The sequence below is a fragment of the Mus musculus genome, chromosome 13, assembly GCF_000001635.26.
Source record: "Mus musculus strain C57BL/6J chromosome 13, GRCm38.p6 C57BL/6J".
NCBI lineage: Eukaryota > Metazoa > Chordata > Mammalia > Rodentia > Muridae > Mus > Mus musculus.
Genome location: NC_000079.6, coordinates 103643001 through 103668240, shown reverse-complemented (window position 1 = coordinate 103668240; position 25240 = coordinate 103643001). Strand labels below are relative to the sequence as shown.

The 25240-nt window shown below is 44.5% G+C and overlaps 1 long non-coding RNA gene and 1 pseudogene across 1 annotated transcript in view; one reads left to right on the top strand and one right to left on the bottom strand.

Annotated features, from left to right (window-relative positions):
- The window catches only part of Gm30551 (predicted gene, 30551), a 116239-nt gene that overhangs the window by 39393 nt on the left and 51606 nt on the right, over nucleotides 1–25240 (top strand). The gene's annotated exons all lie outside the window — the stretch shown is intronic.
- On the bottom strand, nucleotides 9670–10312 carry Gm6080 (predicted gene 6080; annotated as a pseudogene).

The following is a 25240-nucleotide window of genomic DNA, read 5'->3' as shown; positions in this document are numbered from 1 at the left end:
GCATAAAACATCACTCATGAACAATGTTCACAGTCATAAACCGTAATGGTACATATACACACTGTCATAATACAGCATGGATCCCCTTCCTCTACTCTGTCCTCTACTCTCTCCCTTCTTTCTTTCTTGGATATTGCAGCCTGAACCTTCTCCATGTTAGATAAGTGCTTTTCCTACCACTGAGCTACAGCTCCAGTCCGATTTGTGAGACTTTCAATGTCCGACTTGTGATGCTGAGTGCTCAGACATTCCTATCTCCATCTGGAATTCTGAGTGATGTTAATGGTTACTAAGTAAACCATTTGTCTTTCCAGTGAGTTGTGTGGCTGAAGGAAGGGTGTCACTGGGGGTATGCTTTTGTCATTTAAAGACTCAAGCTTGTCCTAGGGTGCTCCCTCTACTGCCTACTTGCAGTTCAGGACCTGAGCTCTCAACTTGCTACTCCAGGTGCCATGCCTGTAGTTTCCCTGCCAGGACAGACATTTCTCCCTCTGCAGCTCAGAGCCCCAGTAAACCTTCCTTCTATTATTTGCTTTCGTCATGCGTCTCATCACAGTAATAGAAAAACAGCTAATACAAATATGGATTAGTACATAGAAACCAATTAGACACAAATCTATAAGATAAATAGATGTCCTCTAAAGAGAAATAAGGGGTTATTAGTTAAGTTTAGAAAGTTAAAGCTATGTATGGACTTTTCAGTGTTTGGGGGTTGGAGTCTCTAAATCCTATATGCTCAAGGATCTATCATATTGCAAACCTGCCTACACGACTTTCTTTTTTTTTTCTTTTTTTAGGTATTTTCCTCATTTACATTTCCCATGCTATCCCAAAAGTCCCCCATACCCTCCCCCCCCACTCCCCTACCCACCCATTCCCACTTTTTGGCCCTGGCGTTCCCCTGTACTGGGGCATATAAAGTTTGCAAGTCCAATGGGCCTCTCTTTCCAGTGATGGCTGACTAGGCTATCTTTTGATACATATGCAGCTAGAGTCAAGAGCTCCGGGGTACTGGTTAGTTCATAATGTTGTTCCACCTATAGGGTTGCAGTTCCCTTTAGTTCCTTGGGTATTTTCTCTAGCTCCTCCATTGGGGGCCCTGTGATCCATCCATTAACTGACTGTGAGCATCCACTTATGTGTTTGCTAGGCCCCAGCCTAGTCTCACAAGAGACAGCTATATCAGGGTCCTATCGGCAAAATCTTGCTAGCTACACGACTTTCTTAGGATATCACACTCTTGATCATTCCTTGGAAAGCAGTAAGCTGAAAGCAGTAAGCACATTTTATGTGCTCGTCTCATCTTTAGTTTGAGCCACAGAGAGATCTTAACTTCTTGAGACAATTTCAGTCTGTGGCACAGTTACCTGGAACGACTCCTCTCTGCCTCCATGGTGGCTGATTAATGAATAACCTGTACAAGTCATTCAAAAGGCTTTGGAAATCTTCAACAGACGTGTTATAAGGACAATGCATTTGAGACAGGACACAGATGGGGCCACAGTCTTCTATTTCACAGATGTTCCGTTTCCTTCTTTATCCTTTGAGAGGGGGAAAAAAAGACATAAAAGTGGTCATTTTATACCTTGTAGAGGAGTGACTTTGACAAGTTATAGAAGGCTCACAAAGGTTGATGCCAGGGTATAAAAATGGCTGACTGTTTGAAGGAGAAACACATCCAGAGGTTTTTGAACACCTCCTTAGGGGGTAATCATGAAAATGACTAGGTATATTTAAAACAGTCTAGCATGTATATTCAAATTCACAACCTTTTTCCTTTGGTTATCTTTTTCCTGAATCCTTGAAAAGTTGATTCCCCAGTGATAGCACACAGCCAAATGGCAAGGAAATGGCACAGCAGGGGTTATAGAGAAACCATTTAACAACTGGCAATGTAATACCCTGAGTCAAATGGAGTCCCTCTGAGCCAGTGCAGAGGAATGGCTGTATCAGGACCTGCTGGCTGAGTGGCCACATGAGAATAACAGGGCAGAGCTGACCCTGGAAACTTCCGGATGTCTTCATCAGCTAGTCCTTTCCCCGAGAAGATAAGAAGACACTATGTCCATTTCTCTGTCTTTTCCTGGGTTTGTTTGTTACTCTAATAAGAAAGAAATAGGGGCTAGAGAGATGGTTCAATGGTTAAGAGCACTGACTGCTTTTCCAAAGGTCCTGAGTTCAATTCCCAGAAACCACATGGTGGCTCACAACCATCTGTCATGCGATCTGATGTCCTCTTCTGGTGTTTCTGAAGACAGCTACAGTGAACTCATAAATAAAAATTAATAAAAAAGTTAAAGTGAAATAAAATTCATTAAAGAAAAGAAGAAACAAAGTTTCGGAGAACCAGATTACTGGTCAGTTTCATCAACTGCAACTATAAAAGGCACCATCTTTGTTACTGTACTCTGTTGCTGTGAAGAGCCGCCATGACCAAGGCAAGTCTTATAAAAGAAAGCATTAAACTGGGGACTTTAAACCTGATTCATAGCCAAAAATGAGAGAGAGAGAGAGAGAGAGAGAGAGAGAGAGAGAGAGAGAGAGAGAGGCTTTTGAAACTTGAAAGCTGACCACCCCGTGACATTCTTCCTCCAACAAGGCCACAGCGAATCCTTTCCAAATAATTCATCAACTGGGCACTAAGCATGCCAATATATGTACTTGTAAGGGCCATTTTTATATGAAACACCACAGGCACTAGAATATTGAAGTAAAAGCAAAAATACAATCAACTCAGGTTGTCTTATAGAAGAATGAAATGGGAAGCTCTTTTTGTGTTTTGAAATAAATAGCATCCCTAAGAGGAGAGGGAAGGCATCAATCTATTTCTATTGTCATTTGCACACAACTAGATTCATTGGCCAGTGGGGAATGCAGCACTGAAGGTGACACCTGCCTAAAGGCTTTGGTACTGGGCGTGCCAAACCTTCTCTTGGGCCACTTATGCCTCCCCTGCCCGCACCCCCCCCTGCCCCCAGGATAGCTACTATCTTCTTGTTTTGTTTTGTTTTTGTTTTTGAGACAGGGTCTCTTTGTGTAATAGTTCTGGCTGTCCTGAAACCTACTAAGACTAGGTTGGCCTCGAACTCACAGAGATCTGCCTGCCTCTCCCTCCTGAGGGATGGGATAAAAGGCAAGCACCTCCACGCCTAGCTAGATAGTTACTGTCCTAATTGTGTTAACTGTCAACTTGACAAAGCCTAAAGTTATCTGAGATGAGAGTCTCAGTTGAGGAGTGGTCCAGATCAGATTGGCCTGTGAGCATGTCTTTGGGGAATTATCTTGATTATTAACTATGTAGTTGGGCCTAGCTCACTGTGGGTGGCACTATTGCTTAAGTAGGTGGCCATGAGCTGTAGAAGAACCTGGAAGCAAAGACAGAAAGCAGTGATTCACCATGGTTTCTGCTTCAGCTCCTGCTCTGAGTCTCTCTCTCAGGGATGGCCTGGGACCTGGAGGTGTAAACCAAACCAAGGCTTGCTTCCCCAGGTGGTTTTGCCACAGCAGCAGGAGCCACACTAGAACAGCTGCTAATGCGGCCAAGCATGTTTGTGGATCACGAGGTTACGTTGCAGTATAAAAAGGCTGGGCACCCCCCCTTTTATTTTTACATCGATGGGGTTCAGTTGAGGAACTGGAAGTGAAGTCTAGGATCACTTTGTCCTAGACTTGAGGACTATGGCATTAGAAGCCAGAGGTCTCCAGCAGTTTGTCATTGATATGCAGTGTCACAGATGGCACATGTGTGCTGTATGGTGATGTTCCACTCGGTCTTTAAGGAGGTTGAGTAGGGCTGGCAGAGCTGGATCTCTTAGGCAGCCTCAGATGGACTCCTTGAAGGACGTCTCAGGGAAGCAAAGACTCATAAGTGCCCTGTAGTCTTGACATAGGTGCCTTGTAGTTCAGTGACATACACCAAGCTCATGACTTGGCTGAGGGACAGTGTGAAGACAGGGAGCTCTACCACTTGGACACCTAGTTCAGCAGCTTCCTGTAAAATACATGGATGTTGGCTGTTGTGTACAAGGTACCCAGGCAATATTGGAGAGTTTGTGGTTTGGGTGCCTAAGGAGTAGATATGCTATATGCTTGCTCTAGATCTTGTCTCAGCATATATAGATCTTGTTTAAATATTTATGTATTCTACACATGTTTATATGTGTATAATTTAAATCTATATAGTATAACCAAATAAATATGCTCCCACATGCACGCGCGCGCGCACGCGCGCACGCGCACACACACACACACACACACACACACACACAGAGAGAGAGACAGACAGAAACATTTACTGTAACAAACTACCCAAAGTTTAGTGTCTGAGTAGAACATTGATTTACTATCTGATGGTTCTAGTTGGCCTGGGCTCTTTCTCCATTGGAGATTCTAGGGAGAGTCTGTTCTCATTGTATTTTGGAGTCTTGAAGCCACGTGCACTCATTGGCTCATGAACCCTTCTTTCAGCAGCATAGCAATAGCAGAGCATCTTCAGCTGTCTCTCCAACCCTCCTGATTGACACTTTCCCTCATCAAGACCTTTGTGATTATGTTGGGTCCATGTGGATGACCAGGATCATCTCCTGATCTCCAGACCCTTAACATAATTACATTTGTGGGTCCCCTCTTTGTCCTGAGAAGAAACAGACCATGTCCAGGAACTACCATACAGATGCTTTTGATGGACCATGTATCATTTACACATATGATGGCTGCCCCTGTTATCTTTTGCCACTGATTGCCTTTGAAGGACGGCAGGTTAGAGTATTATTCTTTATAAAAACTGTACACTTGGTTATCATGTTGGTGAGTGAATAGGGAGAGTAGTTAACATTTTTTAAAAACTGAATTTTAAGCATTGTGGAATTTTCAAAGGCTACAGAATGGTTTTAAAATTTGTATCATTTGAATAAAACCCTTTCACTGATGTGACTCTCATGGATTTGAAGGGTCAGAGTAGAATCATTTGGCCAGAAAGCATGTGTGGCCATTTCTGCTTTCAAAATCTGACACAGTGAATTTATGTTTGTGATATTCACAGAAGAAAATTTAAGACTTATTCAAAGTTCTAACTCGTTTTATTCAAATCCAATATTTAACATCTTTCCTAGTATCTTGCATTTTATTTTTACTGTGCCCTCAGGTTAATGCTTCCAATTTATTAGTTTATATACAGCACGACACAAGCAATAACTGTAGCTCTTTTATTTCTCCCTGTGTTCCAGAAGGGCAGAGTCCCTCGTGCAGGAAGACACTTTAATATTTGGTTTATCACTCTGTGAATGCTGGCTGAGTGAGTGAGTGAGTGAGTGAGTGAGTAAATGAAGAAATGAATGCTGTGCACAGTAGATTGCAAATTCCTTTAAAGAGAATTAGAAGCAGGTTCACCAAGGGCAAAAAGCTTGCAGCCCATTGTTCTGACTTGCCTTTAAAAAATAATATTGCATTTTAAATGTGATAATTTTAATTGAAGAGGTAGTTTTTGCCTATTCTCTCTCTCTCTCTCTCTCTCTCTCTCTCTCTCTGCATGTGTGTGCGTGTGTGTGTGTGTGTAAACCAGAGGTTTACTTTAGATGTTATTCTTCAGGAGCCATTTACCTTGTTTTTTTGAGACATAGTCTTTCACTTGCCTCGAACTCTCCAAGTAGGTGAAGTTGGCTGGGCAGTGAACCCCAGGGATCTCTCTGTCGTCATTTCCTTGGTGCTGGGATTACCATCATGCCTGACTTTAAATGGGTGCTGGGTATTGAACTTAGGTTTTTGTGTTATGTGGCAATTATTTTACCAACGGAGCTGGTCTCTATTTTTAAAAGTTACAGAGTATTATGAAAAATTTAGAAGTAATTTACACTCTCTCTGTAGAGAGAAAGACTCATTGGTTTATATTTTTTGACAATCATGTTTAGATGTGCTAATACACGTGTGTGAGCTCGCGCGTGCACACACACACACTCACACACACACACACACACACACACACACACACACCTGGCTCTCCGTGGCCATGGGTTCTGTATTTGCAGATTCTTTTCACCCCAATTTGAAAATACTTAGGGCTTATCTACAACTGAGTGGCAGAGAACGTGTTTAGTGTAAATGAGGCCCTGGTTGATCTGAAGCACTGAAAAAAATCCAGAAGAAATTGCATTTCTCTGTCCAAGCTATTTTTGTCCATATTCCATAAGCGGTATAGTATACAACTACTTACATAGTTAAGGTATCATAAGTAATTGAAAGATGATTTGTTCGTGGAGCATGTGTGCAGGCTATATACAAATACTGTGTCATGGTATGTGAAAGGCTTAGATACCCAGAACATTGAATTCCTTCAAAGGCCCTGAAACCAATCTCCCAAGAGTGTTGAGGAATGAGCATATAAGAGATGCACAGATATATGTTCACATATAAGTGTGCTTGCTTTTTGCAAAAGAAAAGTTGGGATTCTATGAGGCTGTTTGTAAGATGTAAGGCCGAGATGTCATATTAATTAGGTCTCCACGATCCTTCCCGTGCTTTTAAAGTGTTTTTATATGTATACATATATACATATACATATACATATACATATACATATACATATACATATACATATACATATACATAGGCTTTTTGAAAAATCCTTTTATTTCAAGATCCCATGAAACTATTGCTGGACCTTTAAGTGATAGGCGTTTAAGACATATTTTGGCTTCCTTTCTGTGGCCTTTTAATTAGTTTGTCTCCAGCTTCTACAGAGATAGTTTTTATCTAACTATCATCCATCCATTTTATAGGGTCACTGTGAAGGCTAAAGAGCCAAACTGTACAAGGGTCTGTTAAGGCCCCTGATATGCCAGGGAATATTCTGTAGACATCAGTTCCTTTCTTCAAATTCTTGCTTACAAAAATTGTTTGTGCTGCTAGGTCATTGGTTCTCAACCTGTGGGTTGTAACCCCCTTTCGGGTGTGTGTGTGTGTGTGTGTGTGTGTGTGTGTGTGTGTGTGTCGAACGGTTCTTTCACAGGGGTTGCCTAAGGCTATTGGAAAACACAGATATTTATATTATGATTCATAACAGTAGCAAAATTACAGTCATGAAAATAATTTTATGACTGGGGGTCGCTATGACACGAGGGGCTGTATTAAAGGGTCTCGGTGTTAGGAAGGCTGAGAACCACTGTTCTAGGAGATGCTTCTTGGTTTTTGCACGTGAAAAATCGTTTACATATATAGATAAACTAAAATGACTAGTGTGTTGCTAGCTGCTCAGAATGCTCCACCCTTACCGTTGGCAGGAATGATTGCTGCCGCCCGAGGCTGGCTGCCATGGGGTCAGAGGCTAAGGCACTTGCCCCACCCAGTTTTTTATTCTGCAGGTCCAAGGCCTGGGCTGTCAGTCCAAGCCCATGATTTTCCAATACAAAGAGCAGAAAACAATAATTGCTAACACGAGCGGGCTCCTGCATGCACCCTGCCTTCAACTCTCCTCAGTAAGTCAGAGGCCAGGAGTCCTGCTGAGCCGGGACACCGGCAGAGGAGGGAACAGTGAGCCAGCTCCTGAGAGAGCTGTGTAATTATCCTATGACCTCTCAGCTATTCAGATTGAAGTCTTCATTGCCCATGACAAATATTTATTAAGCCTTGCTTTGTGTTTGGTTTCTAGGTATAATGAATGATGTGGCAGATGGTTTTAGGTTAAAAGAACTCCAACTCCATTTAACGCCTGGATGGACATCTGGATTAGGTGACTGATGAATCCTGCAGAAGTTAGTGCACGAAAAATCCTTTCTGCAGCAGTTTGAATACTGAGATGACCTTCCTCCCTCTCTCCCTCTCCATCTCTGTCTTTCTGTCCCTCTCTGTGTATGCACACATACGTTTGTGCATGCGTGTGTGACTGTGTGTGTGTGTGTGAACCAGTTATCTTATATACTTTATATTCCCCACTGTTCTGGGAACTCCATAGGTGTTGTTTATAAGTTCTTACTTATTTACTGAGTGGAGTATATTAGAATTATATTTTTTCTTATCTATCTAGAAATAGGCTAAACAATTATCACTGTGACTTGCATAGAACAGTCTCTACATTTGTGGGCTAGGTGTGGGTGGCTGCCTCAGGTGTAACATTGGAGGAACTGGCAGCGTGTTTATAACTCAGGAGCTATGGCATTGCTTGAGAACACCACACCTGAATGACAATGAGGGCTACATAGCTTCTATGTGGGCTGAAGAGACCAGGCTAGTGCCTCTTGGCCCTGGGAGGGAGAGTGGAAGAGGACAACAGAGACAAAGCTGCATTTTCTAAGCATGCTCATCTATAGTAGGAAGGCCTGGACAGAGCAGCCTGATCTCCATGGGTCTTTCCTTCCCTTTTCATAGTGATTTAACCCCCTGCCTGTTCCCCATTCATCCTTTGAACAAATATGTAAAGGGTGCTGAATTCTATGTGAAACACTGGGGTGGGGCAAAACAGGCCAGGTCCCCTTCCGTGTGGCTACAGCTGAAGAGAGGGCTAAATGTTTACAGTAGTCTAGGACTTTTTGTAGGCTGAATGTGGTGGGTTGACTAGGTATGGCCCCATAGATTCATGAGTTTGAATGCTTGGTCCATAGAGAGTGGCACTATTAGTAGGTGTGGACTGGTTGGAGTAGGTGTGGTCTGGAAGGTTGGGCTTTGAGGGCTCCTATACTCAAGCCCTGCCCAGTGTGGAACCCAGTCTTTTCCTTGCTGCCTATGGATGAAGATGTAGAACTCTCAGCTGCTTCTCTAGCAACCGTGTCTGCCTGGATGCTGCCGTGCTTCTCACCATGATGATAATGGATTGAACCTCTGAACCTGTAAGACAGCCCCAATTAGTTGTTTTCTTTTATATGAGTTGCCCTGGTCATGATGTCTCTTCACAGCAATAAAACCCAAACTAAGACCCAGAGGGTGGGCAAAGCCTCTGTCCCTGAAGAGGTGTGGAAGCAAGAGGGCAGGCGTGGCAGTGTCTATCAGGAACACTGTTTTATCCTAGGGGAAACAGGGCAGAAATAGGAAGGGGCTTGATGTTCGACAGCAGAGCCTGGTGACAGGCAGGAAGTGGGAGCTGGGATGTTTCTGTCTCTCCTTTTCCTTCTTTCTAGCAGCAAGGGGATTGAAGCTAAGGTTCCATGCATGCTAGCTAAGAGTTCTGCTTCCAAGACTCACTTCCTCATTTCCCTAATATTTTAGTTACATGTTTATTGAGAAAGGGAGGGGGGGAGCCTAGGGAGAGGGGGAGGGAGGGAGGGAGGGGAGTAGGAGAGAGATTGAGAGAGTGTGTGAGTGTTGTTTGTTCTGAGGACAACTTGTAGAGTTGGTTTTCTCCTTCTACCTTGAGGATCCTGGGGATCAAACAAGGATTTCCAAGTTTGGCAGCAGGCATCATTACTGACGGATCCACCTTACCCGTTTCTCCCACCCACTCCCTTTTTTAAACTTTGACATGTCTCAGTTGTATAGATTTTTTCTCCTGTTTTGTGTTTTTGTTTTTGAGACAGGGTTTCTCTGTATATCCATGGCTGTCCTGGAACTCATTTTGTAAGCCAGTCTGGCCTGGAACTCCCAGAGATCTGCCTGCTTCTGCCTTTCTGAGTGCTGGGATTAAAGGCACACAACACCATTACTCTCTTTAGCTATTATTCATAACCATGAACCTAACTCTCCAACCCAGCCAGACTTGGAGGGGAACAAGGAAACTATGGAACCCAAAGAACTTCAGTGAAAGCAAAGGTTATGGGGTGCTATGAGCAGACGGGATGGGAGCGCTCTCCCGAGATACTGGAAAATGGTCTGATGGGTAAGATGTATGGGAGTTAAAAGAATTAGAGTTGTTCACAGGTGGCAGTGGTGATCTTCTTGCTGCTCTTGCCATTCCTGGACCCAGAACGATTCGTGGTTTCCACAACTCTCATGCCTTCTCTCACCTTCCCAGAGACTACATGTTTGCTATGTAGCTACTCAGTTTCTGCTCTGCAGATGTAGAACTGGGAATCATTGGTGTTCGGTCCAGCATTTGCCATGGACACGGTGTCAGGATGAGCCTCTCATCTTCAAATTTCCCCCGAAGGTGGACTTTGCAGACAGGCCACTATGGTGTGTGAAGTCACCACCCACCCTGCCATATGAATAATTTTGCGAAGGGAGAAATTATTACATCCAAATCCTTTCTGTTCAGTGTTCAGAGCTTTAACATTTTCTTCTGCTTCTGAAACTCGGTCTGCAAACAGCTTGCAGAAGACGTGGCTCAAGGGCTAACCATCCACGGTGATGTCAAAGAGTAGGGTAGGGGTGACCATGGCTGCTGGCAAGCCAAGAGCTATACAGATTTCCTCTGGCATGTGGCTGTGACTGAGGGCTTAGAAGCAACAATAAATAGATCCATCCCCACACTGAGCATGCTCAGACGCTCTTGAAGGACAGACAGCCTGTGGTTTGCTTTGTCCTCTGGAAAAGTAGCTTTCCAGTGTTGCACACCCAGACACTGGAGTTTGTTGAGCCCACCTCTGCAGCTCCTGCTAAGTTATACCTGCATTAAACCCAGGAGCTAGTGTTTCTAGAAAGTTCCAGGGGCTGCTGCTCAGTTGGGCACACTTTAAAACTCATTGTCTTGGCTCTCTCCCAGATGTTTGCAGCTGACTCTGTCTCTGTAAACTCCCTGTGGGCTTTGATCAACCTGTTAGCTAAGAACACTGCTTTAGATACCTCCAGACTTTAGCCACATCACAGATCTTCTGATCAAGTCCTGGGCCTATGGAGTTGAGGCAGGAGAATACCTTTTTTTTTTTTAATTAGATATTTTCTTTATTTACATTTCAAATGTTATCCTTTTCCTGGCTTCCATGAAAACCCCTATGCCATTCTCCCTCCTCCTGCTCACCAACTCACCCACTCCCACTTCCCTGTCCTGGCATTTCCCCACACTGGAGCATTAAGCTTTCTCAGGACCAAGGGCTTCTACTTCCACTGATGCCCAACAAGGCCATCCTCTGCTACATTTGCAGCTGGAGCCATGGGGTCCCTCCATATGTACTCTCTGGTTGGTAGTTTAGTCCCTGGGAGCTCTGGGGGTACTGGTTGGTTCGTATTGTTGTTTTTCCTATGGGGCTGCAAGCTCCTTTGAGAATACCGTCTTTATGTTCACCGTTGGGGAGGAGGCAGCCAATGTCCATGATAAAAATGGAACTGTATTAGATCTGTGTGAGCCTCTAAGTGCCATGTAGCAGGGCCTCACACGTTCTCCTTCATGCATATTTCCTAGCTTCGGTTGAACCATCTTCTAAAAAGTTCAGCAGATCTCCAACCTCTTGAGCACACAGAAAGGCAGCAGACATACAGAAGCATAAACACAGATTAAAAAGACACATAGAAAACAAATGAAAATGCATTCAGTATTGTTACTCAAGAAGCAAATGTGGGAACAGCAGAATAACAATGAGATATGCTCTACCTCACTCTTCAAATGATTGACAGAAAAGAAAACATTAACCACACCAAGCGTTGGCAAGGATGTGAGGCACCTAGCATTTATATATTGCTGGTAGAATTGTAAAATGCACAACCACTTGGGAAAATAGGTTCTTCAGTTTCTTATGTTAAATGTCCATGCACCATGTGACAGAGCCTTCCCACTCCCGTGATTAACCCAAGAATTACAACCAAATTTAAACAAAGCTATTTATATCAGTTTTTCTGGTAATACCTTCACGCTGAAGCACAGTCCATCAATCGGCTCATGGATGGATAAGTATCAGAGAGCCACACATGGGAAGACTGCACGTCTTTGCAAGAAAGGACACTGCTGATCTGCACATGGATGTGCCTGAGTTATTATGCTGAGTGAAAGATACCAGGTAGAGAAACACTGTGCAATGGAGAGCACTCCATAGACAGCAGAGGACTGGTTGCCTATGGTGGGATGAGGGGCAGATGGGGCACACTGGGGAATTTGTGGGGTCATGGAAATGGTTGTTATCTTGGCTATGTTGGTGGCTTCACAGTGGTGTATGAGTTCCAAGTTGGTCCCATTGTGCTGTTTATGAATAGCTTAGTGTACTTCTGTAGAGCACCGTCAAGTGGAAGACTGTGCCATCTATTTCCGAGTCCCTTGGGATAATTGAGAGGCAATGAGAAGGTCACTCAGGGTGCCTGATGTTCCAAGACCTGAAAGAACCCCATGAGTGAGGGGACACCTCAGCAGTATGAACATGGCCATGAAGGGGAGGCTTGTGAGTCTGAGGTTGACCAGGTTAGACCTCTGAATCAACTTAAGTAGTTGTCAGGCCTTTACTGGCCCTCCGGTGGTGTCAGAAATTGAGAGCAAGAGCAAGAAATAATTGAGTTACTGAAGAGAGAAAAAGACAAGAATGATGAGCAGAGTGTATTTAATGTGGGCAGGTGTCAGACAGGATAGGTCTGTGTGGCTGACAGATGGAGATATAGGCCTCCTGCAGGGACGGAACAGGAAGAGGTTGAAGTCTCATAAACTCCTGAGATAGCTTCCTGAGGCTTCTACTGCTTAGTTAGCTTGTGTTTCCCTTCCCTTCCCTTCCCTTCCCTTCCCTTCCCTTCCTTCCCTCCCCTCCCCTCTCCTCCCCTCCCCTCCTCTTCCCTCCCTCTTTTCCTTCCTTTCATGTCTCCAAACCCCTATTTGATCACATGGAAAATGGGATAGGACCCATCTTACATGTCTTTAAAAATAAATATTTATTAATAGACTGTTCTTAGAGCATTCTTAGGTTTATAAAGAATAGCTACAGAAAGATAATAGGAGCCTCTTTGTATACCTCTCCATCCCTACGTTGTGTTTAAAGTTCCATTGATTTTTGACAGATGCATGATCTGTGTTTGTTATCCAGGTGCTGCCCTGTTAGAAAAATGTCATTACCATAAAAGTCCCCTGAACCCCTACTCTTTACTTTCCCCCTTCCACAAGACTCCTAATGATCTGCTTACAGTCTCTACTTTTGTTCCTTCTGGAATATCATTTAGTTGGAACCATATAGTAGGTGGCTTCTTTGACTGGCATCTTTCCTTCTAATATGCACAGGAGTCCTTTGTTTTTCATAGTGTGATAGCTCATTTCTTCCTTTTTTCCCCTAAAATATTTGACTCAATACCTATAGCAGAGCCTTCTCTCCCAGAAACTGTGGGAAAATGAGTGTCCTAGTTAACTTAAACTGTCAACTTGGTACTCATAGACTCCTGTATTTTAGTGTTTGTTTGAACCCAGTTGGTGGAACTGTTTTGGGAGGGACTAGGAGGTGTGGCTTTGTTGGAGTAGGTGTGGTTTTGTTGGAGGAAGTATGTCACTGGGGATGAGTTTTGAAGGTTCAAAAGCCTATACCAAACCAACTTGCTCTCTCTATCTGCCTCCAACTTACAGAGAAGATGTCAACTCTCAGCTACTGCTCTAGTGCCTGCCAGCTGCCATGCTCCCCACTGTGATGGTCATGGAGTCATCCTCTGAAGCAGTAAGCCAGCCTCAGTTAATTGCTTTCTTTTATAAGTAGCCTTGGTCATATATCTTCACAGCAATAGAAAAGTTACTAAGACAGCATCTTGACAATTGTAATTGTCAGGGTTCTCCAGAGAAATAGAGTGCTCTGTGTGTGTGTGTGTGTGTGTGTGTGTGTGTGTGTGTGTGTGTGTATGTGTGTGTGTGTGCGTGTGTGTGTGCGCGAGTGTGTGTGTGTGTGTGCGTGCGTGCGTGCGTGCGTGTGTGGTGTGTGTGTGTGTGTGTGTGTGTGTGTGTGTGTGTGTGTGTGTGTGTGTGTTTGCAGGGCTGGGGGTGGGAGATAGAGATAGGAAAGGGAGAGGATTTATTAAAGGGTCTTGGCTGCTTGCTTGATTCCATAGACTGGCAAGGCCATATCTGGGACAATGGCAGTTTCCCAGGAGATGGGAAAGATCTGGTGTTGATGTTTAAGCCCAGAGGCATTTTCTAATGAGTTCCCTCTTGCTCAGAGGTGGCCTTCAGCTGATGAGCGAGGCTCACCTACATTATGAAAAACAATCTGCTGGACTTAGTCTACTGATGTGAATGTTAATCACTCCAAACTTTCATCTCTGCACCCAGAATAACGTTGATCAATAAGATACCTGGGTACCACCATGACTGAGCTACTATCATAAGTATTTAGTTAGAGGCATTTAAAGAAGTACTCTGCTCTGATGTCTTCTTGATTCAGGCAGCTCCTAGGTCATGTGAGGGTCTAACTCAGGCATTGGAAGCTGAACAGTGGCTAGAGGGAGGCTTTTGGCTCCTCTGTTTCAGACCCAGTGTAGGGATGTGGTGGTGTTAGTTAACGGGCAGGCAACTTTTACTACCTGGGCGATGATACAATTGAGCTGTTCCTGCTGGACGAACTTCATTACAAAGATTACTTCTGAATTAAGTGATAAATTTAAAGCATTTTGAAGAATAATGGCGTTTCTTCTTTTTTATTTTTTTAATAATGCATTTCTAAATGGACCAGGAAGACAAATTATTAACCACAATGATTTTGACTGTTCATCCTGCCTCCTTCTACCCCTATATCCTTCTCACACAACGGAAGGGACCAGCCATGACAATAAACTGAAAAACTGCACTCTCAGGGTTCCTGTTTTTTCAAGACTTCCTGGCGACTATTTTGTTAGAAACTGGCCTCTGAGATCCAATAAGGGTAAATTTCTGGAAGTCTCTGTCCCAGTCAATGTGACCACTCTTAGACAATGGCCCAAGTCCTGTCTCCTGTCATGTCGCCACGCCAAGCCTCATTTCTTATTCCTTCATGTTGGGATGCTGTGTGATGAAGACCCTGTAATACACCTGAGAAAGTCAACCAAGCCAGTGGGATGTGCAACGGACAGTGGCCATGGCCAGGCAGATATCAACACAAGAACAGAGCAGATGTGGTTATTTTGATAAATCCAGACACTGGGAGCAACAGCCAGCAGCAAACACTGTTAAGTCTCAATCATACATTTGCCAAATCACCAGGGTTCTTTGAGGAATGGGTTTGGTTGCAAGAGTCTGGGAGGCAGAAAGATGAGCCTAAGACCTCAGCCTGCCACTATACAGGGGATGCTATCTGGTTACTTGGCTTCTCTGGGCTGGTATCATTTCCACACAGGAGCAATAATTTGTGCTACTTTCTTGGATAGTAGCATCACTAAACCTTTGAGCACTGTCATTATTGAATTCTACCACTTAATTTTACCAGTGGAGAAGCTGAGACTAGAGGCTAAGTAAATTTCTCCAGGGTAAGAACTGAAAATGGTATAGGTTTGTATTTGCTCTCAGCATCTGCTATTGACTCATTGATGTGGTAGGCACATTTACTGAGCAGTTATTGTGAACCAGTAACTCCTCTGAATGCTTTCTCCTGTATTCTTCCTTGTCAAGACCTTCCAAAGTTGGTATTTGTATGAGGTTCCTCTTGCAGCATGACATTTCCCCAAGTTGCATGGCTTAGGATCCCCCTGTTTGCTATTTTTGCTTTTGTGGTTTAGAAGCCTGGGTCTGGCATGGCTGAGTCCTCTCCTATGGGTCTCTCAGGGTTAAAATGAAGCTATGTTCCTTGAGGGATACTTCCAAGCTCAATCTGATAGGAAGGTCTGGACCCAGATGCCGAGGGAGGCTAGGTTTTCTGGTTAGTATGTATGTATGTATGTATGTATGTATGTATGTATGTATGTATGTATGCATTTATTTATTTCTTGGTTTATTGATTGATTGTTGTCAATTTGACACAAGATAGAGTTATCTGGGGGAGAGGGAACCTCAACTTAGAAAATATCTTCATCAGAATGACCTTAGGCAGGGCTGTCAGGTATTTTCTTGATGATGATTGACGTGGGAAAACCAACCCCATTGTGGCTAGTGTCATCCCTGGGCAGGTGGTCCAAAGCTGTATAAAAAGGAAAGCTGAGTGAGTGGTGAGGAGCAAGACAATAAGCAGATTCCTCCATGGCCTCTGCCTCAGTTTGTGCCTTGGGTTCCTGCCCTGAGTTCCCATTCTGATGGACTGAGCTGTATGCTGATAGAAATGCTTTCCTCCCCAAGTTGTTTATGGTATATGGTGTCTAGCACAGCAATAGCTAGCTAGCCAAGATACTAGGTTGGTAGGTCATTATCTCCCAGTGTTCAGAGATAAGTAGCTGTCATCTTTTCCACTGGTGGCCTGTGGGAAAGATCTGTGAGTGGAACACTTGCAACTTCCCATATATTGGCTTTGCCATGCCACGTGCAGAGCTGATCGCTAAACAGCATGCCTCAGGCTTCACCTTGGCTTCCTAAGCATTCTTACAGGAATTAGGGTGAAAGCGTTGTTTGCTTGGAACTGACCATTGACCATAAGCATGGCATTAGTATGAAGGGGTCAGAAGGGGGACTGGCCCCATTCAGAAACACATGCATGGTTTGTGGCTACCCTGTATGTGCTTGACATCTTTCCAAATCAAGTTTGCTAAAACTCTAGGATGCTTCCTCTCGCTCCCTGAAAAGACAGAAACTATTTTAGCTTAGTAAGACTTTTTGATTTTGTTCTAAGGATGGTCACTAGTAGCTGGAGAAAGGTTTTTTACAAGTTTCCTTGCTATGGAGACTCGAAAGACTCAGATCTGTCCTTCTCTTTGCTTCCTCCAGGGGTACTCTAGGGACATTCCATAGTGTAGACAATGGGAGTTGGGATGATATATATAGAGAAGAGAAGGTTAAGAGAAAATAAAGGGGGATGTATAGATTTGCAGATGATCTGAGGAGAGAAGTGGGACATTCTTTGGAGCCCATGCGTATGAGTGGCCACCAGATAGTAAGCATTGGGACATCTCTTCCCAGCCCCTAGGTCAGTGGTTCTCAGCCTTCCTACTGGTGTGAATCTTTACTATAGTTCCTTATGTTGTGGTGACCCCCAACCATATGACTATTTTGTTGCTACTTCATGACTGTAAATTGACTGCTGTTATGAATTGTCATGTAAATATCTGACATACAGGCTATCTGATATGAGACTCCCGTGAAAGGGTCATTTGATCCCCAGAGGAGTCAAAACCCACAGGTTGTGAGCCACTGCTCTAGGGGTTGCCTACATGATCTAGCTCTTGTCTTCTTACACCCCCCTGAGCCCTTTTCCTTGGATAGATGCAAGGAGGTTGAACAGACACATGAAAGGACCTTAAATATTTGATATCCCTTTAAATTCTCACAATCATGGCTTGTCCCCTGCTGTGGCTTGTATGTGGTTGGTCCCTCAAATGTTCTCTGGTGGAACATTTGGCCCCTGATATGATGTTGAGAGTGTTGAAACCCTAAGAGGTGGAACCCTGAGGTTATTGCCTTTGGACTGGGTTAATACAGTTCTTGTGGGACCCTGGTTAGTTTCCTCATGTAAAAACTGTTACAAAATAACAGTTGACCCATGGCTCTCTCTCTGACTTCAGTCTCATTATGTGATCTCTTCTATATGTACTCATGGTGTGACACCATCCATCATGAGACCCAGAGCTGACCTGAGGCCAGCACCATGTTTCTGGATCTCTAGAACTATGATATTTTTTTTCTCTTATTTTTCAAGTTTGGTTTGGCATTGCTGCTGAGCCTTTATTTGATGTTTAAGAACAAATAATGAATTTATGAAATTCCTAGCCAAATGGATGGACCTGGAGAGAGGGCATCATCCTGAGTGAGGTAACCCAATCACAAAGGAACTCTCACAATATGTACTCACTGATAAGTGGATATTAGCCCAGAAACTTAGGATACCCAAGATATAAGATATAATTTGCTAAAAACATTAAACTCAAGAGAACAAAGACCAAAGTGTGGACACTTTGCCCCTTCTTAGAATAGGAAACAAAACACCCATGGAAGGAGTTACAGAGACAAAATTTGGAAGTGTGACGAAAGGATGTACCATCTAGTGATTGCCATATCCAGAGATCCATCCCATGATCAGCTTCCAAACACTGACACCATTGCATACACTAGCAAGATTTTGCTGAAAGGACCCAGATATAACTGTCTCTTGTGAGACTATGCCAGGGCCTAGCAAACACAGAAGTGGATGCTCACAGTCAGCTATTGAATGGACCACAGGGCCCCCAATGGAGGAACTAGAGAAAGCACCCAAGGAACTAAAGGGAACTGCAACCCTATAGGTGGAACAACAATATGAACTAAGCAGTACCCTGGAGCTCTTGTCTCTAGCTGCATATGTATCAAAAGATGGCCTAGTCGGCCATCACTGCAAAGAGAGGCCCATTGGACTTGCAAACTTTATATGCCCCAGTACAGGGGAACACCAGGGCCAAAAAGGGGGAGTGGGTGGGTAGGGGAGTGGGGGTGGGTGGGTATGGGGGACTTTTGGTATACCATTGGAAATGTAAATGAGCTAAATACCTAATAAAAAATGGAAAAAAAAAAAGAACAAATAGACAAAATGAATCTCTTCAAGGTATCCAGCCTCAGGTATTTCATTATAGCAAGAGAAAATGGACTGACTGTTTCTACGTCACTCAACCTTGGAGGCCAGGGAAGGAAAGGCCCAGAAGCAATTTGCCTGTGTGTTTGCCTGGGGTGCCATGGAAGGAGATGAACACTAGGATTGGGTGAGGGGCTGTTGTATTTATAGCTGGTGGCCAAGTGTGACTGTTGGCAGCTTCATCAGACATGCTGTTGTGGCTCGCACAGTGCCAGGCTTGGGCTGGGTGGCCTTCTGCTTATTGGCAGGAGCAACTCCTTCAGCAGCAGCAGAGCTGAATGCACAGTTCCCGTCTACTTTCTGACCCTGCCTTGGAGCTCCTTTGGCTTCATCACACCTTTGACAGGTGTGCTTCCAACCCCACTGTCATTTCTACAAACACCTCCTTGATTCATTCTTTTCTACTCCAAAAGTCCCCAAGAAGCTTAGAGTGGTGGCCCTTGCCTGCAATCTAGCGCTTGGGAGGATCAGGAATTCAGGGCTAGCCTGGGGTACACCCTGAAACCCTGCCTGCATCTCCCCACAAAGGTCCCCAAGAATTTTGTTTCCCTCAGTGAAAAGTGATCTACACAGGATGTTTCTGGCCAGCTCCACAGTCACTCTCATGGGGCCTGGGTTCGTCCATGTTCCCTTGACTTTCCACTTTGATTTGACAGCTTTTATTTTTATTTTTTTAAAAAAAAGACAACCAGCCAGGAAGTTGATGGGTATATCAATAGACTGGAGTGCTTAAGGCCAGGAGAGAAAGTGTGGGGCTGTAAAGAGTAGTTAAAATTTGACCCTGAACTTAGTTCTGACAGTCCCATGTCAACTTATTTATTGGAGTGTTAGCTTCTAGACAAGCTTGTCACAACGTGACCACACTGCCTGTTGATGCGTCATGCACTTGAGCTGACCATGGCAGCTCTTCCAATTTTCCTTCAACTGTACTGTATTTCAAAAGCAAAGGGAATGGTGGCTGGGAAGATGGTTTGTTGTCAGAGAATTAAGCAGGGCAAAAATGATGGCTCCTTACTTTTCAAATGCACATGCACACATGTGTTATCTTGAATGTATGTTTCAGGGGACACATTTCACTATTAGTAGTAATAATAGCATAAAACCAAAGGATTTAACCAGAGGTTTATTGGATTTGTGAGACTGGAAGTTGGGAGTAAGTGTGGACTTCAGTGTAGCTGAGTGCAGAGGCTCCTGCCCCATCACTGCAGGGCGCTTTGAGCTCTGTTGGTATTTCCTTTCTTCTTAGGCTGGAAGTTGGCCATGGCCTGCATCTGACAGAGTCCAGAAGAGGAAGTGGGGGTTCCTCCTGGGCCTTTGAGAAGCCCGTGGAGAATCTTTCTTTTTTTTTTTTTTTCCCATGACTTATGGGACTCAAATCAGTTATGCCCTGCTGGAGCCAATCACTAAGATAGAAATGTGCCATTCTGGAACTGGAAACCGAGTCCACTTTCCCATATGGTCTTCATGGAGAAGGGTTTTTCCCAGAGGGAAATGAGGATGCCAGTCAGCAGGGAAGAAGGAGGAGGAAGGACCACCGGCATGATGGAAATTGCGGAATGCACAGTAGGACTCACGAGTCTGAGTTCTGACTCAGAAGGCCCTCTGCTGTGTGCAGGCAATTGGCTGTTTTTCATTTTGACTCATTCAACAAATGCTTATTTTATTCCTGTGTGTGTAAGCCAGAGGTCCAGCTTGGGTGCTCTGAAAGTGCTGTCCACTTGGTTAGGACAGGGACTCTTTGTCCTTAAACTTGCCAAGTAGGTCAAGTTGCTGGGCCAGGGAACTGTAGGGATCTGCCTGTCTCAGGCAGTGCTAGGGTTACAAGTGTGTGCCATCAAATATGACTTCTCACATAGGTTTTGGGGATCAAACGCAACTTCTCATGACTCTATGTCTAGCGTTTTGCCAACTAAGTTTTCTCTCCAGTCTTTTAACAAATGTTTACTGAACCATTAAATCAATGCCAAATTTATGCCAAATGCTAGAGGTAAAAAAGAGTATTAAAGATACCGACATATCCTTTAAGGATTTTGCACTCTAGTGGAGAAGAATAGGAAAACAGAAGTATGAGACATACAGAAAGTTGAGGCGCAGAAAAAAGGAGAAAGTTTCATAAACATAGAGGAAGGTGCAACCAAATCTGTACAAAGCAGTGGCTCTCACCCTTCCTAATGCTGCAACCCTTTAACACAGTCCCTCATGTTGTGGTGATCCACAACCACAAAATTATTTCACTGCTACTCCCTAACCATTCATCTTTCTATTGTTATGAATTGTAATATAAATATCTGATATGCAGGATATCTGATATATGACCCCTGTGTAAGGGTCATTTGACTCCCCTAAAAGGATTGAGACCCAAAAGCTGAGAACCACCGGTATAGCAGGGAGTGAGTGGACATCTGGGGACATAAGGAAGAGCATCATACTCAGAGGGAGCAGCATGCACAAGGATACAGAGGGCAGAGGAGGATGGCAGGTTCCAAGATTCTATCTGCATAGGTAAGGCACATGAAGGACACGTGAAGGTTGTTTAGAGATGATTCCTAGAATCCAAGTTAGGGAAAGGCTTGGAATTCTCGGGCAGAAGAATTCAGTCAAGAGGATGGCAAAGGCAGGATTGAAAAGGCTACTGTGGCATCGTATTAGAGAGGGTGAGCCTGAAGGCTGGGTGGCTGTTCTAAAGCCAATGGAGGGGAAGGAACTGAGGGCATGAATAGAGACAGGATGGGAGGTTCAGCAGAGGGGGACTTGGAGGGAAGAATCGTTGGGCCTGGTAATTCTCTGGGCTAGGGGAGGTTGGAGGGAAGCAAGGGGAAAGGACATATGTGCAGCCATGCCATTCTGAACATTCCAGATCCTGGGAGCTAAGCAGGGTCAGGACTCGTTAGAACTTGGACGGAGAGAGGCGTGCGAGAAAAGTTGCTTGAGTGAGCAGGTGATGGTGTGTCAGTAACTGAGCTGGAGTCTGGGAGGAGGGTAGTGTAGATCTGAGAGAGGAGGGCAAGTTCAGTTCTGTACACGAAGGTGAAATTCTTGTGGGCCATCTGATGCCATGATGGGCAGTGTCGAGGACTGGAGATCAGATCTGGAGGCTAGAAAAGGTCTCTGGTGATGAGCAGGGCAGATGGGATGCTTGTAGTAGACGGCTAGGAAAGGCCATTTGGGAGAGGAAGCTTTCACACATACATGCATGCATACATACATACATGAGAGCGTGCATCAACTCATGCACACTTCATACACCTGTCCAGTTCTCCAGGGTGCCTTTCCTAATAGCTATAGCACTATACATCTGAACATGGGAGGAATACGCCCACTGACCAATTAAGGGGATAACATCTCTTTCTGGAGAGTTTAGAGGGCAGGGAGCTGCCTGTCTGATGGGGTTATTGGACTTGAGGTTAAGTGTGCTTATGACAACAGTGACAGGATTCTTCAGCCTCCAGCTCCCTTCTATCCCTTCCCCCAATCCATCAGGCTTTGGAACATTCCAGGTAGACATGGCTGGATGGTATCTATGGTTTAGCCGCTGAGCTTGTCCTTGGTGCAGATATTGCTACTGAACACTAGGAGGCGCTTCCGGGCACTCAGCTCAGCCTGGATGAGCTAGATTGTACCAAAAGGTGATCTACAAGCATATTTCCTTGCGTTAATGTGACACAGGATTTGAAGTCTTAAACAAGCTCCAACTGTAGTCCTAACTTGAGCTCAAAAGCCACTTCATATGACAAATGCAATGACCAAGACAAGGAAACACTCTACAGAGAAGATTTTGTTTTATTTTTATGTATTCATAATCTTGGTCTTGAACTATTTGTTGAACAAATAGGAGAGCATACACTTTTTCAAAACCGCAGGAGGCCTTTTCAGTAAGGAATGTGTGATGTGTCGGTCTTGACTGCTGATTTGGTGGGTCTTAGAACCAATGAAGGAGACATGGTGTGTCTATGAGGATGATTCAGAGGATTGAGAGGGGAAGACCCAGTCTTAGAGGGAGTGGGTGGGACCATCCCATGCCCTCCAAGAACAAAAGTGTCAGGAGTCTGCCTATCATTGCTGCTGCCATCCTCCAATGACAACACACTCCAGCTGTTTTGTTCTTTCCATGTGGACTGAATACTCACAGCTCTTGAGGGATTTGGTGGCTGTTTGGAACCCATTTTGAGTGGAGGCATCCAGCTTTACGGACCTAACCTCTCTGGGCACCTCTGCCTCGCCAGCATGTAGGCTGCCATTGTTGGATGGCTTGGAGAAAGATAAAGGGATTTCTCTTCAGGTTGTTTGTAAGCCAAGCTAATAATTCTCCTTTGATAATGTATTTATGTTCTGTTGGTTCTATTCCTTTTGAGAACCGTGCCTAACAAAGGACAAGAACGGGAAGCCATATGGTCGCTCTTTCCCTGGGCTTCAGGCAGCCTCCAGGGAGGTTTCTTCTCTCTCCACTCGATCCTGACACTGCTGGCTTATTCAGAGAGTTCTACTCATTTCTTGATTGGAGAGGGTGTCTCAGAAATGCAGACTCTTATCTGCTGGAACAGCTTGAGCTTTCTGAGACACCCTGGAAAAGTGTTAGCTTGCTACCGTCAACCCACATTGCTGGTGGTCTGTGTAACAGTAAAACTTAGGTTGTACTGGTCAGCTTGGGATGCCACAGTTTTTAAGGAAACCTTGCAAGTTCTCGGGTAAAAGGAAGAATGGCAGCCAGTTTGAGATGAAATGTATTTTAAAAGTGTTATTTCAAAGGGGGACATGTTCTCCACGTGACGTCATCCTTTAGTGCTTCTCTCTCCGTTCAGGCAACATGTCTTAGATCGTTGGCCCATATGTCACTCATTCTCGCAGCTACATTCATGGACTCAAGAACACAACTGGTGATATGCCCCGATTTAAATAAAAATAAACATATAGCAAGCCCAAAGATGCTTGGTCCCTTTCTTGTTTCCACTACCATACATGACCACTGAATGGGTTTTCTCAAAGTTCTAGTTCCTGGAGCATGAGCAAGTGCGGCAGAGAATTACAAAAGGCTGCTCTCTGTCCTGTAGATATAGACAAACTTTGATTCATCCACTCAAAAAAAAAAAAAAAAAAAAAAAAAAAAAAAAACTTCAGCAGCCTTTCATATGTGATGCCACTAGATGTCACTACACATCAAGTTTCTTGAACGAACCAGTGGGAGGCCTGCCCAGCCACTGTGCCTGCCTCTCCTTCTATTAATGTTTAAAAGCTGCATTTGTACTGGCTACACTTTCCACATTGAATCTTTTGTTTAATGTGACACTCATTCCTAGGAGCCCAGCTTCATTCTACTTAACTGTAAGGCAGCCATCCCTTGGCTGGGGTAACTCCTGTTGTTGCTCTTCTGTCTAACATACTCTCCCTCCCTCTTCCCCTTCCCCCCTTCCCTTCTCTCCCTTCATCCCCCCTCCCATTACTTCTTTCTCTCTTGGTGCTTTCTTCAGTTGGGGAGAGGTCAGAGGGCAATGTTTATACCTTCCTCTGTAGCTCTTACTTTTTGAGACAGGGGTCTCTCCATGACTGGAATCTGCTGCTTGGCTAGACAGGCTGAGCAGCATCCCTTCAAAAATCCCCTCCCAGCCCGCACTGTGATTGTAGGCACAGGGGCCATTCTTGGCTTTTTACGTGGATTTCTGAACTCAGACTCTTTTGCTTGCTCGGCAGGCACTTCACCGATGGACCATCTCGCTCTCCTCTGACTGCTTCCCACACCAGTGAAGTTCTTGCTCTCTGGCCTGTTTTGCCTGTCCAAGTACAACTGACAAACTGAAATCCAGGTAGCTAGGTTCTTCAGGATATGTGAGTTCTCCATAGAGGTCATTCTGGCTGAATGGGCCTCACATGGGACCCCATGTGAAGCATCAGGGGTGATCAGGAAGTCTGTCCTCTCTAATAACCTCTATGGAAAAGGCCTTTGCTAAAACAAAACCTCTTCCTTTGATCCCTTTAATCCCTTTATCTTTTCTGGGCTTTTTTGTCATATATTCTGTGACAGCTCTCAGGGGACCAAGGCCAGCAGAATTTGCTATGCCTTGGGAATATCTATCCCCATCAGTAAGTCAGACAGTAGGAAGGAGAACTTTCGTCCCCAGAGGGGCCCTTCAAGTGTGTGTTTGATGTTGACGGCTCTCTTTGTCATGAAGAATGGTGTTCAGGGGAGCCGGGATCATATGCTGTAAAGATAAAACTTGGGACTTAACATTTTGCAAAGCCCCTACATCTATCATGCCACCCCGATCTCACGGCAATCTATTAAGGAAGACAGGATGGATATTTTTATTTCCATTTTACAGAAGAGAAAACAGAAGGTCAGAGAGGTTAAATGGCTCACTCAAGGTCTCCTGGCTATAAAAACCTGCATCTTCAGCTTCCTGGGCCCTGAGCTCTCTGTCTTTCATGATCTCCAGCTGCTGCTGCCTGCAGAGGGAATTGTTAAGGGCTACAAGGAGTGGACCTTTTTTTTTTTTTTTTTTTTTTAGCAGGGCGGGCAAGAGATTTGGTGCGTTAGAATTCGAATTCAGGGCAAGAATGAAGTGTCCCTGCCTGGTTCTTTGGCTGCCAGCCACTGCCTTGGCCAAGGCATACTCAAGGCACATGTTGGCACCTGAAAAATTGCCTGGCTGGTACAGCCCAGCTCGCTGAGGCTGCGTTGTTGATGATGTGAAAAGGGGAGGTGTATAGAGGAAGCGTGTGGAAATGCCTCACCAACCGCAGAGGATTTAGAGAAGGCAAGTTTCATGCTACTGTGCTTATTT